At 41.8% G+C, this 26,309-nt stretch overlaps 1 long non-coding RNA gene across 1 annotated transcript; it reads right to left on the bottom strand.

Moving 5' to 3' along the window:
- Window positions 1-518: 518 nt before the first annotated feature.
- LOC129458369 (uncharacterized) lies at window positions 519-15,330 on the bottom strand. The gene is made up of 4 exons (XR_008649601.1): window positions 15,125-15,330; window positions 6,119-6,355; window positions 5,211-5,336; window positions 519-1,302 (listed from the first exon to the last, which is right to left on the bottom strand). It is a non-coding gene; the product is annotated as an uncharacterized lncRNA (long non-coding RNA).
- Between the last annotated feature and the right edge of the window lie 10,979 nt (window positions 15,331-26,309).

The following is a 26,309-nucleotide window of genomic DNA, read 5'->3' as shown; positions in this document are numbered from 1 at the left end:
CGCACCTTGAAGGGAGGGCCCCTGAACCTAAGCAGGAGAGGTTCGGTCATCCCAGTGCTCCCCCAGCTGCTCTGCCTCTCCTTCCTGATCGCCTGCCACAGGCCACTGTGTGGACCGCCAGAGAGACCCTGCCACAGCTCGCCTAGGGACCAGGACAGACCCCGGCGGACGAAGGGCCCCGAACCTTGCAGCCAGTGTCCGGGTGCTCAGAACAATCCAGGCATCTTACAGAACACCATGGTTTGCCGAATCTGTAGGCAAACTGTTACTGTCCATGGGAAAGTATTAGGAACCAGAAAATCATGTTTGTTTTCCTTCTCATTATAAACTCTCAATGGCTCCCCTCTGAATACAGAAAAGCAGTAAGTAACCTGGTATTTGAGAACTTACACATTTTTATTCAAATTTGTCTTTCATTAATCGGATACTGTCCAAGGACACCCAGCCTGTACCTTTTACTCATTTATAAAGAAATGGAAAATTCCTTACTGAATGAGTCAATGTATAAATGCATGCAATGGTGATTGTCTTACACTTTATATAACACGTTCTCTGGATTTACTAATAAAAAATGCTGTAGGCCTCTTCCAGCGGCTTTCCCTCATTCTGGTCTGCATTGCAGGGGCTCTGGCTGCAGCCAACACTGAACACTGCAGGGCACCTGATGAGACCAACATCTTGTCTTCCAGAGACGAGGGCGATGTCATGAGTCACTTCTTGGTCTTTCCCCTCTCTCTGCGCATGTGGTGTCAGCCGTGGTGCCTGCCAACCCGAAGACGGGACTTGCTACATATGTCAGCAGTGGAAGAGACCCGAGTTACCAACGGCGAATCCCTATGGGTCCACAGCAACTTCAGTCCTTGCCTCCTCAGAAGACAGAATTCGACTGAGGGGCGTCAGGCAGAAAAAGAGACCGAGCAAGTTTCAGAGCAGGAGTGGAAGTTTAGTTAAAAGGCTTTAGAACAGGAAAGAAAGGAAAATTCGCTTGAAAGAGACCCAAGCAGGCGCCTGAAGGTCCAAGAGAGAAAAGAGAGCACAAGAAGACAGTAAAACAGAGGGTCTTTAACCTTGATCCTGGGACTTCATAGGCTTGCCTCTTTCCCAGGATTCTTCCCTCACAAAGTGGGTTTCCCGCATGCGCAGTGCTCGCCTTATCCTTTGGAATGGAGCATGCGCAGTGTGTTTAGGGAGGTCCACGCAGGCCCCTCAGGCTTTCTTCCCTTTTCTGGTGGAGTGGTCATCAAACGTCATCATTTTTTGTCTCTTAACACGCATGCCCAGGAAGTTGCTTCTCCCTGAGGCCTGCATTCAATTGACAGTTTGATGTTAACAGGTGCGGACCATCAGGAAATGGTCTTTTCTGGTGCGGTGGAATTGTCATTTTTAGAGAGGTGATGCGATCATTGCCGAATCATCACCCGAAATTTCTAGTAGGTGGTGGAGAGAGCTCTCTCCTGCCCCTTTCATGCCTAACTACCTGTAACACATAGAGGGGGCTTGGCTGGGACTTTGGAGTGAATTCAGGGAAGCTGGCCATGCACAGCTCGGTAGACAACTGGGGATGAGACTTGAGGGTCTCTGGGCCTGCCGGCGGCCCATTGTATGCAGATCAGTGCGAGGGATCCTCATACTCCGGCTACTACAAAGCTGGGCCTTTACCTCTGCTCAAGTAGAAAGAGGCCTGAGAGGGTGACTCATTCTCACTCATCACAGCATCCGCAGTGCTCCAGCCCTGCCCCAACCTCCCTGTGTCTACTGGGACAGCCTCAACGCCAAGGGAAGGAACTAAGAGGAAAAAACTCCAGTTTTAAAAACTGAACAGAATTGAGGAGGAGCCTCCTCAGGACTGGTTCTTTCCTCCCCCACTGGCCTCTCTCACCTGTCACCATCAACTCTTACTCCCTTGGAATGTTCAAGCTGTTTATCATTCCCTGGGAACAGCTTGTCCACTGAGCTTCTGCATTTGGGGCTGAGTGACAAGAAATCAAAGGGACGAAATGGGCCAACTCCCTAATCTTACCTCCCTGCATTAAAGTGGAGAATATATGGGAGTAAATAAATGGAAAATACACAGTCAGTTCTTTACCATCACAGTCAATAATGGCAGAATCACTCCAGGAGGAAATGCAGTCTGGGGTACTTCCTTCATCTGAGACACCTAACCTGGGGACAGCTTGGCTCTGTGTCCCACCTCTGCCACCACAGACTGTCTGCCCACTCGCTTCTCTGTATTCCTCAAGATCTGGGGTGCTCCATTTGAGTTCCTGGAGAAAAGAGAAATGTTTTCTACCTAGAGTGAATATATCTGGTGTCCTTCCAAATAGCTGCAGCCCATGCATTTTTAATAAGAAGGAAGCCCTGATGAATGTCACAAAGCCAATTAATGTGGCCACCACCACGGTGGAGATGTTGTTATACAGCTGTCAAGTGCCTGCAGTGTGCAGGGCAGAGCAGAGATTAGACATGTTGCCCACCCAGTGGGCTGATGATCAAAGTGCTTGCGTGTTTCTGTAGGCATTTCCAGTTCAGTTTACATTTTAGAAGAAAATAAATACACTCAGACAACCATCTCCTGTTCTTCTTCTCCCTACCCTCCACCTTTGTTAATGGAATAAACTTTTCCCTTCCCCCTCCTTTTTATACTAAAACAGTTCCTTGGAGGTATCAGTGGGGCTGCTTAGGGGCAAAGGCCGCGGATCCCAACTCTGCACCTAGGAACTGGCTGATCCTTGTGACCCGGTCAACTGGGACCCAGTTGTAGCCAAACCTCTCTTCACTCCCCAGCAATACCTGCAATTGCTCAGTTTCATCCCAGATCCCAGTGGTTCTAGCTAGACTCAGGCCAAAGACTACTTGGGCCTTTTGATGCAAGGCATTTGGGAAATTAGCACTTTTCCACTGGATTATTGGAGCTGCAGAAACTTGCCTACCTCTGGGATTCTGTTCAGCGCCTGACATCCTGAAGGTTTGCCTGGGCTCCTCCCAGCCCTAGTCTAATCCTGAATGAGCTGGCACTGGCTGGGCAGCCTGGCCTCACCTGGGATCCCTGTTTGGCTTGGCCTTTGTCAAGGAGGCCAGGAGCCTGAGGAACTAGAGGATTAAGCAACAGCTTCCCAGGGGCGAATTCCTGCCTAGCGCCTGGTATTGGTTTCTGAGCCAAGCATGGGTGGCTCTGTTTCTGCTGATTCCTCATCGTAGTTGCATGCTACATCCTGGTTCTCTATTCCTGCCTGGATATTCCTCCCCAGAAGGAATTAACTCAAGGGCCCTGAGAGCTGTGGGCCCGGATGTAGCTCTTATATGCAAACACTTCCACTTCTGAATTTTCGGAAGTTACTAAGACCCCTTAGAGCCACGCTGGGGTCCTGTTAGCTCTTCTTCTGGGCCCGACTTAATTGACTTGGCCAGGCGTTATTTTAGACACCTGAAATTGGCAAGTGCTTGGTATCAGGGTGGTTTAAATTTCAGAGGGGCATGGCATGGCATGGCACGGCATGTTTGAGGCTGGGACTTATAATGCACAGATAAGAGCCTTCTTTGTCGCTCTAACAGTTTTGCTCATCTTTACCCACCATGTGTCAGATCACCCTGTGGATGTTGGAGAGTTATGTCTGATTGTTTTTGCACACAGGTCGGAAATGTATGAAAGATAGGCTGAGTTTCTTGCCTCCTTCCCTAGAGCAAACCTAATAGCTCAGACTGCAGCAAGCTACTGATGTTCTATCTCTGTGAACTAGGAGGTGATAAGCTGAGGAATGCCTTCTCCTATCCCCATTTTTACCTGAGATCCCAGAAACTGGCATGCCCCTACACCGTGGGTTTGCCAGGGACAAACCTGTTTAAGCCTGTCCTGTTATACACATGAAAACACCCCCTGTTGTTCTCAAAATTGAAAGCTGGACAATGAGTTATAGAGTTGCCCTGTGTATAGAGGACATCCCATTCATTCTAGCTGTGTTCTTTCCAGACTACAGAGAGCATGTTATGGCTGGAGAAGTTAGGGCTGAGAAAGGGAAGTGACTTGTCTACACTCACATAGTGAGTCAGTAGCAGAACCGTTTAAGAGAATCCAGGGGCTTTGACTAATGTGCTACTCACTCCTGACACCACCCTGGTAAAGGGAGTAGAAAGGACAGGAATAGGTCAGTTGACAACATGTGGTGGAGGAGAGAAGCCTGCGTGCCTATGCATGTGAAATGACGGTAGAAGGCTTCCAAAGGGCAGGTGCAAAATAATACTGCACAGTGCAATCGATCCTTAGTGGGAGCTCAGGAGCTGTTGGTTGATGAGTGAGTTGATAAGCTACAAGTGCCCACAGGGAGAAGGAAAACATCAAGCAGGATGACCAGGGGGTGCTGCAGAGAGGAAGAAGTGAACTGCCCGCAGCTGGCTGAGCCTGAGCCTGTGATGGCGCCAAGGGTGTGCTGGCACCGTGTGGGCGGAAGGACTCGAGCTACCTCTAAGTCTACTGAGGCCTTATTTACCAAGGTGAGGGTTGAGCTGGATTCTGAAAAGGAAATCTAGTAAGGAGAAGGAGGCGAGCCCAGCGTGAAGGAAGGAGGTGTAGGGACAGTGGGCAGACGAGACAGCCTGGGGCAGAGGGAGATGGAAGAAAAGAAACAAAGAATGTCTGCCCAGCATCCTCATTTTTTTGGTTTTCTGGGAAAATGGTGAAACTCTTGCAAGTGGCGATTACAGAGGGCGGGAGTAAGAGAGAAACCACAGTGATTTTTTTTTCTTCAGGACCAAAAAAATAATGTTTTCCCCAAACTAAACAAAGTCAGATTGAGAAATGCAACATAGTACCTTAGGGACCTGGTGGCTCATTGCTACGTCTTGCCACAGGCGCCGGCCTCAGATGCTCATGGCCGCCTGGGAAGGGGAGGAGGACCCTTAAACTTTTCAAGATCCAAACAATCATGGTTCTCTTTTTGGAAAATAGTTTTTATCGGCCTCTTGTAGACAGCGGTGGTCGCACCTTTTGTGAACCACAGAACAATATGTGTCTGGATGCCTCTTCCCCACCTGTTACCTGCCCGGGGAGCCTCACCTGCCTCTTATAGGACAGCTTCATAGCCTGTGACTTCAGTGTGGTCCTCTTACACGGAAAGCCCCCAGTAATGATTGCTGTTGTTACCTAAAAGGTCATTTCCCTCAGATGACACCAGTGCTTTAGGATCATTAAAGAAACAAAGGAATCTTATAATTACAAGATGAAACTCTGCCTTCAAAGAGGGAGATGCGGCCAAATTCTTTAGGAAAAACTGGAGCTGGGGCCTGGGTGGTCTTGCTGGTGTTCCTTCTTTTGTGATTAAATGAAGCCATTCATTTCAGAGCTGCCTTAAAAAAAATGTAGGAGTCATTCAACCTTCTTCAGCAAATTATAGTGATTTTAAATGAACAAAAAAGTCAGCGGCCCTATTCACACCCCCCACCCCTCCCCCATCAGAAATAATGTATCTGATGATGGAAATTATCCACAGCCTGAAAAGAAAAAATCATGGCAACTTCTCAGTTGCACATCGTACTTTCATATTTCTATTTATGTGAAATTCTTATTCTCAACCATCTGATTTTTGTTAACGTTAGGGATCTAGATCTAGTCAGGTCTTGTGCCTGCAGACCCCTTTAATTAGCATGATAACTCAAATTGTTTTCTAATTGAGGTGGCTGTGCTTCTGATTCTTATCTGTGGAGCCAGAGGCCTTGGGGCCACCTGCACAGCCCCATTGGCTGAGATTTTATCTGCAAGCACTGCCCTCTCTCCCAGGACTCTGCTGGCCAGGGGTTGAACTCTGAAGCTTCTCCAACCTCAGGTGGAAATCTGAGTTCTTGCCCCGCCCAGAGTGCTGGGGGATCTCAGCAGCCCACCTGGGCACACAGGAGGAGTGGGTGCTGAGCTGGCACAGCCCAGAGTGCTGGGGGATCTCAGCAGCCCACCTGGGCACACAGGAGGAGTGGGTGCTGAGCTGGCACAGCCCAGAGTGCTGGGGGATCTCAGCAGCCCACCTGGGCACACAGGAGGAGTGGGTGCTGAGCTGGCACAGCAACTCCATCCTCCTGTCCTCACCCTGGGATTTCCGATTTGCTGCAGGGTGTGGGAGAACCCAGCTCCCACCTCTGCTAGCTGTGCATAATTACTGAGTGGGGAGGGCATCACTGTCTCAGACAAGAATGAGGGGCTGGCCCAGAGTCTCTGCACCTCTCAAGTGGTCTCTGGAGGCACCCCAGGTCGCTGGCTATGATCCTGACCTATGTAGTCACTGGTGCCAATGTCCATGCTAATGACTCTAGTGGCCACCTCTGTCCAGGCAAGGGCTGAATCCCATCACCAACATAACTTTTTCCAAGCAGCCTAGATTAGGCAATTGAAAAAAACAAAAACAGCCGTGAGGTAAAGGGACCTTCAGCATAATCCTAGCTTTTATCACATAAACAGAGGTTGGGGGTAACCACCCCACCAAACCAAAGGGATTCATGACACAGTGCGAAGTGCCATGTGCCTTCACAAAGAGAAGGGTCACGTCAATATCAACTCCTACAGCGATTCAACTCTACAGAGACAAATGGTGTTTTAAAAATTCCATTTTATTCTTTGGTAGTTTTTCCCTTTTTAACAAAATTGTCTATATTTAAGGCATACAACATGATGTTTTGACATACATATACAGAGTGAAATTGTTACTACAGTCAAGCAAATTAACATATTCATCATCTTGCATAGTTATTTTTTGTGTGTGTATGATAAGAACACCTAAAATCTACTCTCTTCACAAATTTCCAGTATATAATATAATATTATTAACTATGCTGTACACCATACCTTTAGATTTATTTATCCTACATTTGCACCCTTTGACCTCTCCCCATTTCTCCCTCTCCCATCCCCGGTAACAGCCATTCTACTGTCTCTTTTCTACTTATTTAACTTCTCTTTTAGATTCCACATATAAGATGAATCACAGTATTTTTCTTTCTGTGGCTGGCTTATTTCACTTAACATAATGTCCTCCAGGTTCATCCATGTTGCCAAAAATGGCAGTATCTCCTTTTTAAAGGCTGTATAATATTCCACTATGTGTGTGTGTGTGTGTGTGTGTGTGTGTGTGTGTGTGTATATATATATGTGCATGTGTGTGTGTGTGTGTATATATGTGCATGTGTGTGTGTGTGTGTGTGCATGTGCATAAAAGCATACTGATTAAGGAAAATGTTTAAGCCATACTGGTCTGCGGTCTGAGTTAGATCATGATTGTATCCTTTCCTTTGGCTGACCTTTACAATCCCTCAATAAGTTGTGCTAACACAGGGAAGCTGCTTTTACCAAATCCCTGTGATGAACAATTTCTTTATCCATTCGTCAGTTGATGGACACTTAGGTTGCTTCAATATCTTGGCTATTGTGAATAATACTGCAATGAACATGGGAAAGCAGGTATCTCTGTAAGGTACTGATTTAATTTCCTTTGGGCATATATCCAGTAGAGAGATTGCTGAGTCATATGATAGGTAGCTCTATTTTTAGTTTTTTTTTTTTGAGAAACCCCTGCAATTTTTTCCATAACGACTGTCAGGATTTATATTCCTACTAACAATGTTGTTCCCTTTTCTCCACACCCTCTCCGACACTTTTTATCTCTTCTTTTTGGTAATAGTCATCTTGATGGATGTCAGTTGATATCACATTGCGGTTTTGATTTCATTACTCCGATAATTAGCGATGCTGAGCACCTTTTCGTACACCTGTTGGCCATTTTTATGTCTTCTTTGGAGAAATGTCTGTTCAGGTGCTTTGCCCATGTTTTAACTGGGTTATTTGTTCTTGTTGTTGCTTTTGAGTTGTGTGAGTTGCTTATATATTTTGTATATTAACCCTGTATCAAATATCATGTTGGTGCAAAAGGAATTGTGGCTTTTGCCATTAAAAATAATGGCAGAAACTGCCATAAATGCCATTAAAAGTAATGGCAAAAACCACAATTACTAATATATGGTACACAAATATTTTCTCACAATCCACAGGCTCTATTCTTTTCATTTTGTTGATTGTTTTCCTTGCCGTGTGGAAAATTTTTAATTTGATATAGTCCCGCTTATTTATTTTTGCTTTTGTTGCCTGAGGTTTTGATGTAATATTCAAAAAAATCATTGCCAAGGCCAATGCCAAGGAGCTTTCTCCTGTTTTCTTCTAGGAGTTTCATGGTTTCAGGTCTTAACTTAGATCTTTAATCTATTTTAAGTTGATTTTTGTGTCTGTTGTAAGATAGGGTCTAATTTCTTTCATTTTCATGTGGATATCTTGCATTCTCAACACCATTTACTAAAGAGACTGATTTCTTCATTGGACCTTCTTGGTGCTCTTGTCAAAAATTAGTTGACTGTATATGTTTGGGTTTATTTCTGGACTGTCTATTCTGTTCCATTGGTTTATGTGTCTGTTTTTATGTCAATACCATACTGTTTTGATTACTATAGATTTGTAGTAAAATTTAAAAACCACCAAGTATGATGCCTTCAACTTTGTTTTTCTTTCTTAATAACTTTGGCTATTGGGGTCTTCTGTGATTCCATACAGATTTTAGAACTGATTTCTCTAGTTCTGTAAAAAATGTCATTGGAATATTGACAAGGATGGCTTTGAATCTTTATACTGCTTTGTGTACTATGAACATTTTAACAATATTAATTCTCTCAGTCCATGAATATGGGATCTCTTTCCATTATTTGTGTCATCTTAAATTTCTTTTATCAATGTTTTATAATTTTCAGTGTGCAGGTCTTTCAGCTACTTGGTTAAATTTATTCCTAATTATATTATTCTTTTTAATGTTATTAGTGAAATTGTTTTATTTTTTATTTTTTGGATAAGTCATTATTGTTGTGAAGAAATGTACTGATTTTTGTATGTTGATTTTGTATTCTCCAACTTTACTGAATTCATTTATTAGTTTAAACAGGTTTTTGTGTGTGTGTGTGAAGTTGTTAGGGTTTTCTACATATAGGATCATGTCACTGATAAACAGGGATAATTTTACTTCTTTTCTGATTTAGATGCCCTTCATATTTTTTTCTTATCTGACTGCTCTGGCTAGTACTTTCAATACTATGTTGAATAGAAGTGGCAAGAATGGGCATCCTTGCCTTGTACTGGATCTTAGAGGAAAAGCTTTCCATTTTTCCCACAGCTTATGTTGCCATCTCTGGGATTTTCATAAACAGCCTTTATTATGTTGAGGAAATTTCCTTCTATACCTAAAGTGTTGAGACTTTTTAATCAAGAAAGAATGTTGAACATTGTCAAATGCTTTTTCTGCATCTATTGAGGAGAACATGAATAATCTTGAGGAGCGTTTTGTGAAAGTGACTTACAGAGTGATTGTGCCTAGAGCACTGACCCAAAAAATGATCAAGTGCTGGCCGGGTGCTGTGGCTCATGCCTGTAATTCTAGCACTTTGAGAGGCCAAGGCAGGCAGATCACCTAAGGTCAGGAGTTTGAGACCAGCCTGGCTAAGATGGCAAAACTCTGTCTCTACTAAAAATACAAAAAAATTAGATGGGCGTGGTGGCGGGAACCTGTAGTCCCAGCAACTTGGGAGGCTGAGGCAGGAGAATTGCTTGAACCCGGGAGCCAGAGGTTGCAGTGAGTCGAGATCGTGCCATCGCAATTGCACTCCAGCCTGGGCAACAGAGCGAGACTCTGTCTCAAAAAAAAAAAAAAATCAAATGGGCAAGAATTGCCAAATATGCATGAGGAGAATTATCTCAGAGAGGCTGGGGGTGGGGGTGAGTGGACAGATCAGCTTAGCCTCTAAGGTAGGGCATGTGTATGCTTGCAGTAAGAAGTTATATGAAGGGCTTTCTCTTTATAGGAACAGTAGCTTTTGCCCTAATTCTAGGTCATTGTCATCATCTACCCAAAGGGGTAAGCATTAGACACTTGATGAGTGTGGATCAGGTGAAAGTAGTAAGGGCTGCTTATAAGAGGTGAAAAGAAGAGCTATTCAACAAACGGTGTTGGAACCAGTGGCTAGCCACTTAAAAAAATAAATTAAGCTCGTTCTTACCATACTCTTTCCCCCAATAAATTCCATGGGGATAAAAAATTTAAAGGTAAAATTTGAAACCATAAGATTTAAAAAATCATGGGTGTGTTTATTGATCATCTCTGTATAGCGAAGTCCTTTCTAGTGTAGAAGCCACAGATTTAAAAAATTATAAATTTAATACCATAAAAGTATACATACTTTTGTATGACAAAATTACCTTTAAAAATGTGACAATCAGGGCAAATACTTGCAACATATATGAGAAACACAGGGTTAATTTGCTTAAATTATAAAAAGCTGGTACAAACCAGTAAAGAAAAGCTGGCACGAATCAATAAATTAAAAATTGGGCAAAGAATATGAATGGGCAGCTTATAAGAAAAGTCACACAAATGTGTGATAAGCACATTTACTTGAAATTAAGAATGCATATCCAAATCATAACAGGATACCATTGTTCACCTAATTGGCAAAAATTATAAAGTTTTTAAAATAATTAGTGCCTGTGAAGATATGTGGAGAAAGGAACTCACAAATATTGTTATGGGGACTGTTAACTGGTGGTCATGTTGCTAATATTAATAGACTCATCTGAGAGCAATTTAACAATAGCAATTGTAATTTTCAATGTATGTTCCCTTTGATCCAGGAATTCCGCTGCTTGAATTTCGACTACTACTACCTTGACAAAATTATACCAAAACACATCCCAGCACTTTGGGAGGCGGAGGCGGGCGGATCACGAGGTCAGGAGATGGAGACCATCCTGGCTAACACGGTAAAACCCCGTCTCTACTAAAAATACAAAAAATTAGCTGGGAAACACTTGCTACTGTTTTAGACCACTATGTTTGGGGGTGATTTGTTATGTAGCAATAAATAATAGAAATAACCATGATCCCAAATTTTTGTGCACACTCGTGTGTGTATGTGTGGTGTTGTGTACACAATTGGCCCTTGAACAACATGGGCTTGAACTGTGCAGGTCCACTATACACAGATTTTCTTCTACCTCTGCTACCCCTGAGACAGCAAAACCAGTCCCTCCTCTTCCTCCCCATTGCTCAGCCTACTCAACATGAACACAATGAGGATGAGGACCTTTAGGATGATCCACTTCCACTTGACACATAGTAAGTATATTTTCTCTTCCTTATGATTTTCTTAATAACATTTTCTTTTCTCTAGCTTACTTTTTTCTAAGAATACGGTATCTAATACATATAACATATAAAATAGGTGTTGCTTGACTGTGTTATTGGTAAGGCTTCTGATCAACAATAGGCTTTTGGTAGTTATGTTTTAGGGGAGTCAAGAGTTATATGCAGATTTTCAACTGTGTTGGGAGATCGGTGCCCCTAACCCTCGTGTTGCTCTACAGTCAATTGTATATGTATATGCATACACACACACACACACACACAATATTTTTATATATGCAAATGTACATCCACATTTGCTGTGTTTTGCATAATTTTGAGGCAATAGAGAACAGAAGGAACTGCTGAGAATGGTTATTTTTGAGTGATGGACTGGAAGGCAGGGAAGCTGTGATAGTTAATTTTAGGTCTTAACTGGATTAAGGAATACCTAGAGAGCTGGTAAAGCCTCAAATCTGGGTGTGTCTGTGAGGGTGTTTCCAGAGGAGACTGGCATGTGAGTCAGTGGACCGAGTGGGAAAGATCTGCCCTCAATGTAGTCAGGCACCATCCAATCAGCTGGGGGCCCACATAGAACAAGGCAGAGGAAAGGAGAATTCTTTCTTTCTCCTGGACCTGGGGCACCCTGCTTCTGTTGCCCTTGGATATCAGAACTCCAGGCTTTTCAGCCTTTAGACTCCAGGACACACTGGGTTCTCGGGCCTTTGGCCTCAGACTGAGAATTGCACCATTGGCTTCTCTGGTTCTGAGGCTTTTGGACTGAGCCACGCTACAGGCATGCAGTTTGTGGGCGGCCTGTCATGGGACTTCTCTGCCTCCATAATCATATGAGCCAATTCCCCTAATAATCCTCTCTTTATCTATCTATCTATCTATCTATCTATCTATCTATCTATCTATCTAATCTATTCATCCATCTATCCATCCATCTATCTCCTATTGGTTTTGTCTCTCTGGAGAACTCTAATATTAAGATCATCTTTGTTAGAAATGGAATGTTAATGCTCTGTTCTTGCCTGCATGATCTATAACTTTTTTCTTGTGTATCTTTTAAAATCTTTAACTGGCTTGGGAGGAAACCATCCTTTTTTCTGCTCATATTAGCTTTTTTAGAGTCTGAAAGCACGTAGTTTCTGCACAGTACCAACCTGGACTGAACAACAGTAATGTGCTTAACATGATCCAAAACTGATTCCAGTTATCAATTGTGCAGTCCTTGGAGTCACATTTGAAGGTTCACATCCTGGACCTTCAAATATGAAGCTGGAGCTTCATATTTGAAGCTCCATCATTTCCATCCTCTCTAAACCTCAGTTTCCTCTTCTGTAAAATGCAAATAATACCAGTACCTACCTATATTAGTTATCTATTACCGTATGATAAATTACCCCAAAACTTAGCAGCTTGAACCAATAAACATGTATGAGCTACAACTTCTGTGGGTTATGAAGCCAGGCACGACTCAGCCAGGAGCTTCTGGCTCAAAGTATCTCATGAGGTTGCAGTCCAACTACTGTCTGAGGCTGCAGTCCCATCTGAAGGTGTGACTGTGGCAGGATCCTCTTCCAAGTCCATGCACGTAGTTGCCAACAGGATTCCATCCAATGGAGTCTGTTGGACTGAGGGTTCCACTTCCTCACTGGCTGTTGGCTGCGGGTCTCCCTCAGTGCTTTGTCACATAGACCTCTCTACAGGGTGGCTCATGGCATGGCAGCTGGAGCACCAAAGACAGAAACCACAGACGTTTTACAATCTGATCTTGAAAGGGACATCCTATTACTTCAACATACTCTATTCATTCAAGGCAAATATATGAATCCAGTCCACACTCAAAGAGAGAAGAGATTATACAAGGAAGTGAATGCCAAGAGGTGAGGATCAACAGGGGCCATCGCAGAGGCAGCCTACCACAAGACCTCATAGAGTGGTTGTGAGCATTAAATGAATTAATGTCAGTGTTTAAAACATACTATCACTCAACAAATGGAAGGTCTTATTAATATTATAGATATCTGTCCATGTTTAACATTAAATATCAAATTTTTTTTTTTTTTTTTGAGACAGAGTCTTGCTGTGTCACCCAGGCTAGAGTGCAGTGGTGTGATCTCTGCTCACTGCAACCTCCACCTCCTTGGCTCAAGTGATTCTCCTGTCTCAGCCTCCCGAGTAGCTGGGACTACAGGCGCACGCCACCACGCCTGGCTAATTTTTGTATTTTTAGTAGAGACAGGGTTTTGCCATGTTGGCCAGGCTGGTCTTGAACTCCTGACCTCAAGAGATCCACCTGGCTCGGCCTCCCAAGGTGTTGGGATTACAGGCGTGAGTCACCTTAAGTGCTCTTTTTCTGCAACTAATTTATAGTGGAATTTCAGAGAGGCCTTTTGGCCAGAAATGTACTAATTTATCCACCTAGGTGTTTTCTCAGATTCCCCAGGGCAACACTGACTTAGGAGTGGCTCCTGCCAAGCAGTGATGTGGGCTGGGCCTGTCATGGTTTTGGGGCCTCTCAATACAGCTCATCGAGCAGTCATCGAGTCTGTATTAGTGCCTATAACAAGACGGGAACCCAGGTAGTAACTGGGGACCCAGCAGTGAACCAGGCATATGTAATTTCTGCCTTTACAGGGCATGCAAGTTACTGGAGGGGGTTCAGACAGAGAAAAGACAACTTCAGCTATTCCTGGGTGCTCTTAAATACTGATACCCAGAAAGGCATAAACCTAAATGATTACTCTTCTCTTACTACCTCAATATTTGAGGGTAAATAAGGAGGTTTATTATTGTTAAGTATTTAATTTAAGAAATACATAATTTATTTAATTAAAATCTATTTAATACCTAAAATGTTATATTTATGAAATTTACTAACACCAAGTATGCCCTCACTCTGGTGGAGGCAGGAAACTAAACTGCTTGCCACTGTCATGAGATCAGGTTCACAATGTGGTGATACTCTGGTTTCCTAGGAGACTTAGCCCTGGCACAGGCACACAGCTGGGCACATGCAAATAATCGCTATCCTCGCCAGGTGTTCAGCTGCTCTTCATACAAGCATCTCTGCAGTCTCAAAAAGTATATATTCATGCATTCAACAACTATTTTATGAACAATAAGCGAATGCTATATTGGGGTACTCTTTGGATCCCACCTATTTCCAAATTTCCAAGACTGCATTCTCTCCATTCATTGTCCTCCAACACAGCTTTCGAGACTGTGAATTGGGGTCTTCCACTCATAGGCATGCCCAGCACAGCATAAGGTAGAGAGCAGAACAGGAGCCATCAGAGTGGACATTGAATCAATCACAGAGACAACAGCAATAAGCCACAAATACTCAACAAGTGGGGAAAAGGGGCAAGGGAATACAGTTATAAAGCGCAAGAGTTCTCCAAACATTTAAAATATTTTCTTCTCACTCTTACGATTCCCACTTTCTGTGTAGGAAAACAAAGAATAAGAAAATGACTTCTATGAAGCACATCCTCCAGAGTGAGTTGACCCAGAGTCTTTATGGAATGAGAAGGGAGAGAATTCATAATTAAATAAACAGCAAACAAACCTCAGGACAAAGTTACCCCTTATCTTACCTAAACTCTACAGTATTATAATTTACTCAGTCAGTCAATAAGTATTTTTTAGCATCTACTCTACACCAGGTACTATTCTAGCTCAAGTTTTATCATGGGCTCCAGTTTTCTCCTTGTAGTATTTACATTCAACAAACACTTATCACTAAACCCACTGGCATGCAGAGCTATAATCTGTAACCTATCGTACACTTCTGAAAAATATTAACAGAACCTTAGTTGGCAAGAACAAGAACTCATTAAAAATGGGGTTTAGAGAATAAAAATTTTAAATGATACTATGTTTGAGTAATTACACATATATATATATGTAAAAATATATACACAAACCAAATATTCAGGAAGACACCAATTCTGAAACAAGCTCTGTCGATATTAAAGAACTAATGTTTTCTCCTTAATCTCCTTCAGATATTTAGTATATATCTGTGATATCATGATTTTCTAGGGCATATTCTCCAACAAATGTCATGTTACATAAGCTGTGTGTTCTTTCGTGTTTAGAAACTAGCCCTTACTGTGAAGTGTAACATCTTCTTGCACTCACATACTCCTTTGTTTTATTTGTGCAAATCTCAGCAAAATCTTGTGTAACTGTATTAGTCAGCTTCACTGCATAACAAACAATCCCCCAGAATCTCAGTAGTTACCTCATCAATGTATTTCTTGCTCATGATACATGTGGGCTATGAGTCTGCTATAGCTCTGTCCCACGTGTTTTCTCATCCCAGGATGCAGCTGAAGGAGCAGCTCCTATCTGGAAAATGCTTTTCTCTTGGAAGAGGGCAGAAGAGCAAGAGACCGGGTGGAACCACACGATCACATTTAAAGCTTCTGCTCCTAAGTGGCATATACCTTGTCTACTCACATGTCATTGGCCAGTGAAAATCACATGAGCAAGCCTGATAGGGACAGGGAAGTACACTTACCTATAAGGAGTCTAAGGCAGAGTTGTGTAATCCTTTTAAAGGAGAAAGGACAAATAATTACAAACAATATTGTAATCTACTACAGTAACCACTCGGCAATTTCCCAAAATATTGAGGAACTTAAGGGCACATTTTTTTTCTGGATCTACATTTCTATCCATTCATTGAAGGGTAGAACACAGGCAGTTCCTCAATCATGGCATGCATTACCTACAGGAAAAGAAAGTCATCACTGTGAAGGATATTGAACTGAGCCCAACATCTGCTAAAAGATCACAGATTTTGAAATTTTAAAAAACAAATGCTGAACCTCATTATTACAACACTAGGGTTAACAAAGGATTGCCATAGTTTACGCAGCATTATCCTGGCAACTTCATTTCACTAGTGTCCTATTTTGTTTTTAGTTTCCTGGGATTCAAAACCAAAAGAAGGGTAAGGAGTGGCTAACATTCATGCTAACACTCGTATAATGCTCTAAAATTTATTTAAATAGCACTTCCACATTCACAGTAATTGCAGAAGTGATGAACACAGTTAAGAAGGACATGCTCTCCTTGGGGAATTAGAATTAGAAGTAGGAGACGTAGGATAATATTTGCTTTTATATGAGAAGTAAAATTATAGTGTTACATGTGCTTAATCATTGTAGGGACCTAAATCACTGCAGGTATCTGTTTATGCCATTTGTTGGAAAAAACTGGGACAGGATACTGTTTTCCTTCCTTTAATATTTTTAAATCACCTCCTACATGACAGGTGCTGTGAGATGAATATCTCATACTTACATATACACACGCCTATTATTTCCACATCTCTGATTTTCCCCTGTACCCAGGGATTTACTTCTAGTCATAAAAGATGGCTTAACTTAGATTTCCTGCCATACAGCGCCTTCCCTTTATACTAAGTCATACTTTCTACAGTTGGCTTAAGAGACACATTTTATAATGAGAAAGCTAAAATGGAGTCTTTTTAAAGACATGCCCAAGACACACATACTAACAAGATGACTACTTCATTCCTTAATTTGTGGTCCATTGAGATGACTGATTGACATATAGATAGATACATCAATAGATACATAGATAGCTACATGGATGAAAGACAGATGATAAAGAGAGAGAGAGATGAAACATAGACGATAGAGGGAGGTGAATAGTTTCTCACCCTTGGTGTACGAAGTGAGGAAGTCAAGGTAAAACAATGGCAAGCACTGTGCCTCGGTCATAGTACCCACTTCAAATTGGAGAGCATGGTCAAGTCAACCTTCTAGGAAAGAAACAAGAGCCGTGTCAACTCTGTCATTCAAATAAATGTCCACGATGAATACTGTGCCTTCTTAAAGAACTTGCAGCTCAACATTTTGACATTTCATATAATAGCTAGCACATTATGACCATGTAGTAGATGTTATAGTGAATTGTGTCCCCCTAAATTCATATGTTGAACCCCTAACCCCACTAACCTCAGAATGGGACTCTATTTGGAGACGGGGTCTTAAAGAGGTAATTAAGTTCAAATGAGGTCATTACTGTGAGCCCTAATCCTATATGACTGGTGCGTTTTAAGAAGAAATTAGGATACAGATGCACTCAGGGTGAAAACCGTGTAAGGTGAACTGGTGAAGATGGCCATCTAAAAGGCAAAGAGAAAGGCCTCAAGGGAAACCAACCCTGATGGCACCTTGATCTCAGACATCTAGCCGCCAGAATCGTGAGAAAATAAATTTCGATTGTTTAAGCCACTCAGTCTAGGTTACTTTGTTATAGTAGCCCTAGCAAACTAATATAGTAAATATTTTAAAAATCAGCTTCTCTTCAATTTATTTGGAAAGAAAGAGACAGTATTACCAATGCTTAATTTACATAGTAAGGCAGCATGGAAAATGGGTATATACTTGCTTTTGTCTGGGCCTGGGTTCAACTCACTGGCTCTACCACTTACTAGCAATGTATGTAACCTTGGACAAATTACTGAATCTCTTTGTGCCTCAGTTTGCAGATCTGTAAAATGGGGTAATAGTACTTATCTCACAAAGTTGTTAGGAGGAACAAATGAATTAACAATATTTGAAAGCACTTAAAATAGTGCTTAACACATTGTGACCAATGCATAAACATGAAATACAGTAGTTGGAAAGTATTGTGAAATCCAGTCTATAAAATCCTTTTAAATTCTAACAATTTAAAAAAAATAAGTGTAGAGTATTCTTATTAAAGTGAGAAAATATTTGTCACAGCATTCAGAGTTTCCAGTCTGTTTAGTAGAAGGGTTATTGGGTTGAGTTTGCATTTTCGGGAAGAGGGAATGTGCTCTAATGATGAAGATGGTCGTGACCCGTGCACCCTGATGGCAGTAATTGTGAATTATTTCCGGAGAGGATTTTAACATTTGCCAAAGCTTTGACAGTTGCTGGCTTTCCCCGCAACATTCATTGCCATGAGAACCATGGACGGGGTACAGAATGTGTGCTGAAAAATGTTCACAGGTGCTATTTGCACATGACTTGCTGTAGAACGGGTGTAAACACAACTTGGTTTCTACTGGTCAAACTTTAACTCAAGATAAACTTGCTGACTGTGAAGTGTACCGCATGATTGTTCAGTGTGTGACGGCAAACATAAACAGGGGAGCAGGGGCGTCCCAGGGTCCAGGGACCAGTGTGTGTACCTTTCAGGAAGGCCAGCCTGGCTGCAACCTGCTCTGGTCCGGCGGCCCCCCATGGTACCACATTTTCTTTATCCAGCCCACCAGGAATGGGCACTTACGTTGATTCCATCCTCTTTGCTATTGTGACTAGTGCAACAGTAAACATCTGAGTGCAGGTGTCTTTTTGACATAATGATTTCTGTTCCTTTGGGTAGTTACCCAGTAGTGGGGTTGCTGGGTCAAATGGTAGTTCTATTTTTAGTTCTTTGAGAAATCTCCCTACTGTTTTCCATAGGGGTTGAACTAATTTACATTCCCAATAACAGTGTATAAGCATTCCTTTTTCTCCACATCCTTGCCAGCAGCTGTAATTCATTGATTTTTTTTTTTTTTTTTTTGAGATGGAGTCTCGCTCTGTTTCCCAGGCTGCAGTGCAGTGGTGTGATCTCAGCTCACTGCAACCTTTGCCTCCCAGGTTCAAGTGATTCTTCTGCCTCAGACTCCCGAGTGGTTGGGACTACAGGCACATGCCACCATGCCTGGCTAATTTTTGTATTTTTAGTAGAGACGGGGTTTCATCATATTGGTCAGGCTGGTCTTGAACTCCTGACCTCATGATCTGCCCACCTCAGCCTCCCGAACTGCTGGGATTACAGGCTTGAGCCACCATGCCCAGCCTATTGACTTTTTAATAGCTATTCTCACTGGTGTGAGATGGTATCTCATTGTGGTTTTAACTGGCATTTCTCTGATGATTAGTGATATTGAGTATTTTCTCAAATGTTTGTTGGCCACTTGCATGTATTCTTTTGAGATGTGTCTATTCATGTCCTTTGCCCACTTGGAAAATGATTTTTCTAAACCAATTGGGAAAAGAGGAAAGTGTCATCAATAGGGAGATAGCACCTGAGATAGATTTTGGAGGATATTACTTCTCTGAGATCAAACTTGCCTTTGATACACTGGGAACATTTTTATGAGCATAAAAATTACTAAAAGAGACTTGAAATATTTTTCTCTCATGTCAGTTCAGTCCATGGAGCTATTAAAATTTTCAAAACTTCAGGGCAAGAAAGATATATATCATCTGAATGTAAGCATTTGAGTAACCAATCTCTGCCAGGGGTGGGGCAGGTAGGTTGACAATACTTAATATATATTTTTATTTACATAGAACTGAGCCATTGCTAACCTCACATATCTAGAAAATAGCTTAGAAACAATGATTTTTTTTAAATAAAACAACACTTGAGAAACGCTTTTCTTATGCTTTTCTCGGAGAAGAACCAGCCCTCAGTTCCTGACTTGAAAAGCATTTATGTTTATTGCACACATATCCCTAACCAGTGTGAGTTTCTCTATGCCCATAGCAATTTAGAAATAGAAAATCAGCATTAGGGAGAAGGCTTTGCATAGTCTTGCACACTAACAAGAAGTAACTGCTGATGGCCCAAAGAAGAGAGCAACAGGAAAAAAATGTAAAAAACGGACAGGCACAAGAATTCCAAAAGGCACAGTAATTTGGGACCTCAGGTGTGCAGGCAAACGTTTCTCTCTCTGTCTCTGTGTGTGTGTGTGTGTGTGTGTGTGTGTGTGTGTGTGTGTGTTTGTGTGTGTGTGTGTGTGTGTGTCTTTCTCTCTCATTTCTCTCTCTCTCTCTCCCCGCCCCACCATGGCCTAAACCCATTATTTTTTCATCCGATAGCAGTGAAATCAGTTCTTTTTGTGATGATGTTAAGATCAAAAAAAGAAAAAAAAAAGTTAAATAAAGTTCCTCCACTCTTTAAGAAAACAGGGGCGGTTGAATTACATTTTAGAAAGTTTTCTGCCAAAATCTTTTCTTTTTTTCCTTCTTTCTTCCCTTCCTCCCTCCCTTCCTCCCTCCATTTCTTCTTTCTTTCTTTCTTTCTTTCTTTCTTTCTTTCTTTCTTTCTTCTTTCTTTCTTCTTTCTTTCTTTTTCTTTCTTTCTTTCTGCCTTCCTTCCTTCCTTTTTCTTTCTTTCCCTTACTTTCTTTCCCTCCCTCTCTCCCTCCCTCCTTTCTTTCTCTTTCTTTCTTTCTTTCTTTCTTTCTTTCTTTCTTTCTTTCTTTCTTTCTTTCTTTCTTCTCTTTCTTTCCCTCCCTCCCTCTCTCCCTCCTTTCTTTCTTTCTTTCTTTCTTTCTTTCTTTCTTTCTTTCTTTCTTTCTTTCTTTCTTTTCTTTCTCTCTCTCTCCCCCTCCCTCCCCTTCCTTCTTCCCTCCATCTCTGCCCACCTCCCTTCTTTCCTTCCTTTCTTTCTTTCTTTTGGTGCTTTGAAGGACCAGCTCTTACTTGCCTAGAACTCAGCAATCCAGAATGGCTACAAAGCAAGCTGAGATTTTATGGTGTTTGTGCCACCATTTGCCAGTATATAGATGTGGGATTACACGTTGTGTGATCAATGTTAGTTCCTATCCTTTAAGAATCGTCTCATGATTTTTAAGTTTCTGAACAGCTGAACGATTGTTGAAGATACTGTTACTTGAAAGGAGAAGAAATAAGGAGAAAAAAATGGAGGGAATTGTTAGATGATATGTTAGAACAAACATTACAATATCAACATAGTGGGAGGGTAAAAGGGAGTTCCCTTAAGGCACAAACAAAATTTCACCGTCCCTTTTATTTTTACTTTTAGTTTAGTTCACAGACTTCAAAACCTGCTCATTATCACCAACTGCTCTTTCAAGTGATGAAGTACTGAAAGAAAAACCTAAGTCACCTCTACATATGATATATAAGAAATGTTGGCACATCCAGATCTTCCTAAGGAGAGTTTGACTATAGCAATGCTGAATGCAAGCCTTATCAATTGCATCCTTCCTTCCTTCTTTCCACTCATAATACACACATACGCCCCTTGTATGTTAGGAACATTGTACTGGAGGGAATGTATAAAAACTCTAAGTTAATTCTTCTCTGAGGGCTTGCTGTCAGCCAGGTACAGGGTTAAAGTACAAATACTTAATTATCACTTGACCACACCCTTGTGAGGAAACTGATGCTCAAGAAATTTAAGTAAAGTTTCTGAAAGACACAGAGCTTGCAAACAACGGAGATGGGATTTAAAACAAGGTTGTTTATTAACCACTGGGCTCTACTATCTGCCAATGGGGTGTAAATAGTGATCCCCGGAAATAAATGGCCCCCATTTTCTTAAAGGGCAGGGATAGGTTGAGAAAAATAGCCACTTTGATGGTATAGACCTGGAATGTGTGGAGGACCTTTGCTCTACGCAGAATGGAATTGCTGGGCCCACTGATGTTGCTTAATAATTGACAGATAGCCTGTCTAAGTGACTCACATGCAACTCAGATTTCAGGGCTGGAAAGGCCATGGGCTAATGTGGAAAGGAGGTGCATCCCTGGGCAGTTTCTGTGGCCAACCACCCTGTTTAGACAGTTCTCCGTTCACGGAGAGCTCTCTGCTACAGTGAGCAAAATGTTTACAACCTGATCCAAACTTTTATCATACATCGAGAGGCTGTCTGTAACCAAATCACACCTGCCCTGGGCAATGTGCTCTGTATACAGATCTCCATCAGTCACACAACAGGTGCTTAATTCTTGGTAACAAAAGGTGACCTCAATTTCTTTAAAGATATAGCAAGCCCTAAGGATCCAATTATATGGGGATTGGGCCAAGTGATCCTAGAGGCCTTGCCTTCCACTATTTTGAGATATTTACAAAATGCAGATAAAGGAATTGGAAAATAGAAATATGTAAACCGGGAGAAGAGAGAGAGAGGGAGAAATTGACTTTTGAAATTATTAGCCTGTCAACCTAACATATGGAGAAATATAGCAACCATTGATGAAAATATCAAGTTGTCAGCACGTAAACAGAATGCTAAGAAAGCACTAAGCTGTACAACCATATAACACACCAAGCCTCTTGGACTAACACAATTTCCTTATGAGACAAAATGGAAGATGATGAAGCTGCAAATGCTTTGCCTCCACACTTCAGTGAGACCAGGCTAAGCAGGTGGGCCTGAGTCCTAGATACTTGGGCAAAGGTTAGACTCCTTGGGAGTAAGCTTGGGCAAGTTTGCCAAATCTTTGGGAATGGTTCATTCTTTAGCATTGCAGGACAGTCACAAGTACCTAGAACATGAGCTTCTTGCCTTCACCTTGCAGACCTGGCACTGTTGCTTTTTTGTGGTCTCCTGACTCTTAGGCATAAAGTCAGAGGCCAACACTTATTGAGTGAGTGCTCAATAACACTGGTTGATGGAAATAATAGGTGCTCTGTAAGTACCTGCTCTTTGAGTCATTAATGCTTGAAAACACAGTATTTAATCATAATACTCCACCTCCCTACACTAAATCCAAAACACGGTGTGTCCACATTTCTCATTTAGGGAGAACATTCATCATTTTTTAAAAAAGCATATAAATACCATAACCTTCAACATTATTGAGATTTTTGACATTAAAAGCAATACAGAGTCATTGTAGAAAAATCTTAAAATACTAAAAAATAGGCCAGGCGCAGTGGCTCATGCCTGTAATCCCAACAGTTTGGGAGGCCAAGGAGGGCGGATCCTGAGGTCAAGAGATCGAGACCATCCTGGCCAACATGATGAAACCCTGTCTCCACTAAAAATACAAAAATTAGCTGGGCACGGTGGTGTGGTGCACACCTGTAGTCCCAGCTACTCAGGAAGTTGAGGCAGGAGAATTGCTCGAACCTGGGAGGCGGAGGTTGCAGTGAGCTGAGATCGTGCCACTGCACTCCAGCCTGGGCAACAGAGTGAGACTCTATCTCAAAAAAAAAAAACAAAACACAAAAAACTGAAACATATAAAGAACCAGAAACAATCACCTGTAATCTCATAATCCTGCCACTTAGAGATGAGTTAACATTTTAGTGTATTTCTTTCCAATTTTTTCACATATATTATATATACACACACATTCATACATATTTAAAATTATAATTATATGGAATATATGGCTGTATATCTGTCTTTTTCATGGAATGTTATAGACTGGGCATTTCCATTGATCAACAGCCATCTCTGAAAATATGATTTTTACATATCTACACAGCATTCCATCATCCGAATGGACTATGATTAAGTGTTTCCTCATTTTTGTATATTGGGGTTTTTCCCAAATTTTCCTATAGTCTAAGGAGTGCTTCAGTGAACATGCTTATCCATAAATCATTCTACACATTTCTGATTATTTTGTTAAGATAAATATACACAAGCAGAATTACTAGGACGAGGGAATATAAACACTTTTATGGCTCTTGTTGTACATTTCTCAAAATATTTTTAAATTATTCTTTTCTGCATCTCTATTTTATTTTATTTTAGATTCAGGGGGTACACATGCATGTTTTCAGGTGGTACATGTACATAGGCATGGGTATATTGCATAACAGTGGGATTGGGCTTCCAGTGTACCTGCTACCCAGACAGTGAACGTAGGCCAGGTGCGGTGGCTGTCATGTGTAATCCTAGCACTTTGGGAGGCCGAGGTGGGCTGATCACTTGAGGTCAGGAGTTTGAGATCGGCCTGCTCAACATGGCGAAACCCTGTCTCTACTAAAAATACAAAAATTAGCCAGGGGTGGTGGCGCATGCCTGTAGTCCCAGCTACTGAGGAGGCTGAGGCAGGAGAATCACTTGAACCTGGTGGGTGGAGGTTGCAGTGAGCTGGGATAGCGCCATTGCACTCCAGGCTGGGCGACAAAGCGAGACTCCATCTCAAAAAAGAAAAAAAAAATAAGATAGTGAACATAGTACCTAACAGGTAATTTTTGAACCCTTGCCCCTCTCCCATTCTCCCCCGCTTTGGAATCCACAGTGTCTATGATTTCCATCTTCATGCCCAAGTGTACCCATTGTTTAGCTCCCACTTATAAGTGAGAACACACGGTATTTGAGATCAAAAGGAAGTTACAGAGAGAAATGACACGTTTGGTTCTGTGTTTTTAGCCCTATTGCCTCCTTTCATCCAGCCCAGGCCAGTATACCCATTTGTCGTCTTTAGGGTTGTTCGTCCTGTTGATCGTGCCCTGCATCTCAAGAGAACTCACCCTAGAGAGGTCTCTGCTATCGATGATCTGTGTTGCTTCATTCACATGTGGGGCCTGCGATCCGGGGGTCCCGTGCATCCTGATGCACCCTTTGTGGAATCAGGAATTGCTCTGCAGAGAGTTGGTTTCGAGGCTAGAACAAACTCTACAATCATTGGCCTATTGTCCAAAAAAGTAAGTAAACATACACAAGAAAGATTGATTCCATTGAATTAAAAATCCTAAATTACTTCCTGACCCTTTGGAGGTATTTCTGCACAGCTCTTCCCAGCATTCTTGCAGATTTCAGAAACTCAAGGGACATTTTTAGCCACAGAAAAAGTTGTTGAATCCAAAAAACTCAATGAGGATCATTTTCAAATATAGTGTTCTGTTATATGCAACGATAACCTGAAGTTAGGATTATTTCAATTGTTTCTTTTATGTAGTAAAATACTAAGTTTGCTGTTTACTTTAAAAGGTAGGCGGGATTTCTAATTGCATTTAATCTAACGATTAAAATAATCAGATTTTGCCCTTTTTTTCTGAAAATTTACTTTGCAATGAGCACAGACTATATTCATGTTAATCATAAATACTCTCCTCCCCTTTCCAGGTAAGCTGAATTTTAATTATTATAATAGGTGGATTTTCTTAAGCGTTTCTCCATATCCTTTCTTATGGCCTACTTTCCCATCTTACTTTACTTTTTTCCCCTTCGTCCTCTATGTTATACAAAATATATTCTGAAAAATTTATGCAAAATAATTTAATATTATATGTAAACAGCATCATCAAATATATTCCCACATTTCAGGAATTTGGATGGAAGTTCCCGCTGATAGATTCATAGAGTCAAAGAAAAAAAAAGATTTAGCTGGGACCTTGGGATATTAAACATAATTCCCTCATCTGAGTAAGGAAACCGGAGCCCAGAGAGGTGAGTCTTTGGGTTTGTCATTTGATCAAGTGTACAGAGCAGGAGCAATAATAAACATAATAACTGACTTCTTTACAGCCCTTTACACTTTATAAAACACGTTCACATTCAACATTTACAGGTATCGCAATTCTTGCCTTTCAGTAAATGAAACGCCCCTGTGCTCTATTTACCTCCAGGAGACCAATATGGCTGATTTTATATTTGTTATTATTTCATTTATTGGCTGCTGCTGATGGCAGCACCCTTCACCTGGAGACTCGGAGGCATTTAAGATGGATTCATGTATGAAACAGCAGGCTAACTAACACTTTGGGTGGGCCGACGTTAAATGGAGAGTAATATATCCTGCCCTGCCAGTGAAAAAACCACAGCCACATCTGAGGGGCAGAATCCCAGTGTCAGTGGGATTTGAAGATTTGTAAAAAGCTGTTACTGGTCACATCTGCCATTTGCGAATCCAAGGACCAGACTAAATCTCAAAGAAACCCAAAGTTGTGCCCTTCAATGGCCAAGGGTGGGTTTCTCCAATGAAAGCATCAAATCAGATGCCTTTGTCAGTTACATCTTCATGGAAGGTGATAGGAAGGACTTATATGACATCATAAAATAAGGTTAATTGTGGCCGGGCGCGGTGGCTCACGCCTGTAATCCCAGCAATTTGGGAAGCCGAGGTGGGTGGATCACGAGGTCAGGAGTTCGAGAACAGCCTGACCAACATGATGAAGCTCCGTCTCCACCAAAAATACAAAAATTAGCCAGACGTGATGGTGCATGCCTATAATCCCAGCTACTCAGGGGGCTGAGGCAGGAGAATCGCTTGAACCTGGGAGGCGGAGGTTGCAGTGAGCCGAGATCGTGCCACTACACTCCAGCCTGGGTGACAGAGCAAGACTCCATCTCAAAAAAAATAATAATAATAATAACGTTAATGACTTATTTGAGATA

The sequence above is a fragment of the Symphalangus syndactylus genome, chromosome 19 (assembly GCF_028878055.3).
Source record: "Symphalangus syndactylus isolate Jambi chromosome 19, NHGRI_mSymSyn1-v2.1_pri, whole genome shotgun sequence".
Classification (NCBI taxonomy): domain Eukaryota; kingdom Metazoa; phylum Chordata; class Mammalia; order Primates; family Hylobatidae; genus Symphalangus; species Symphalangus syndactylus.
Note: the sequence above shows the minus strand (reverse complement) of the source record. Positions and strands in the feature narration are given on the sequence as shown.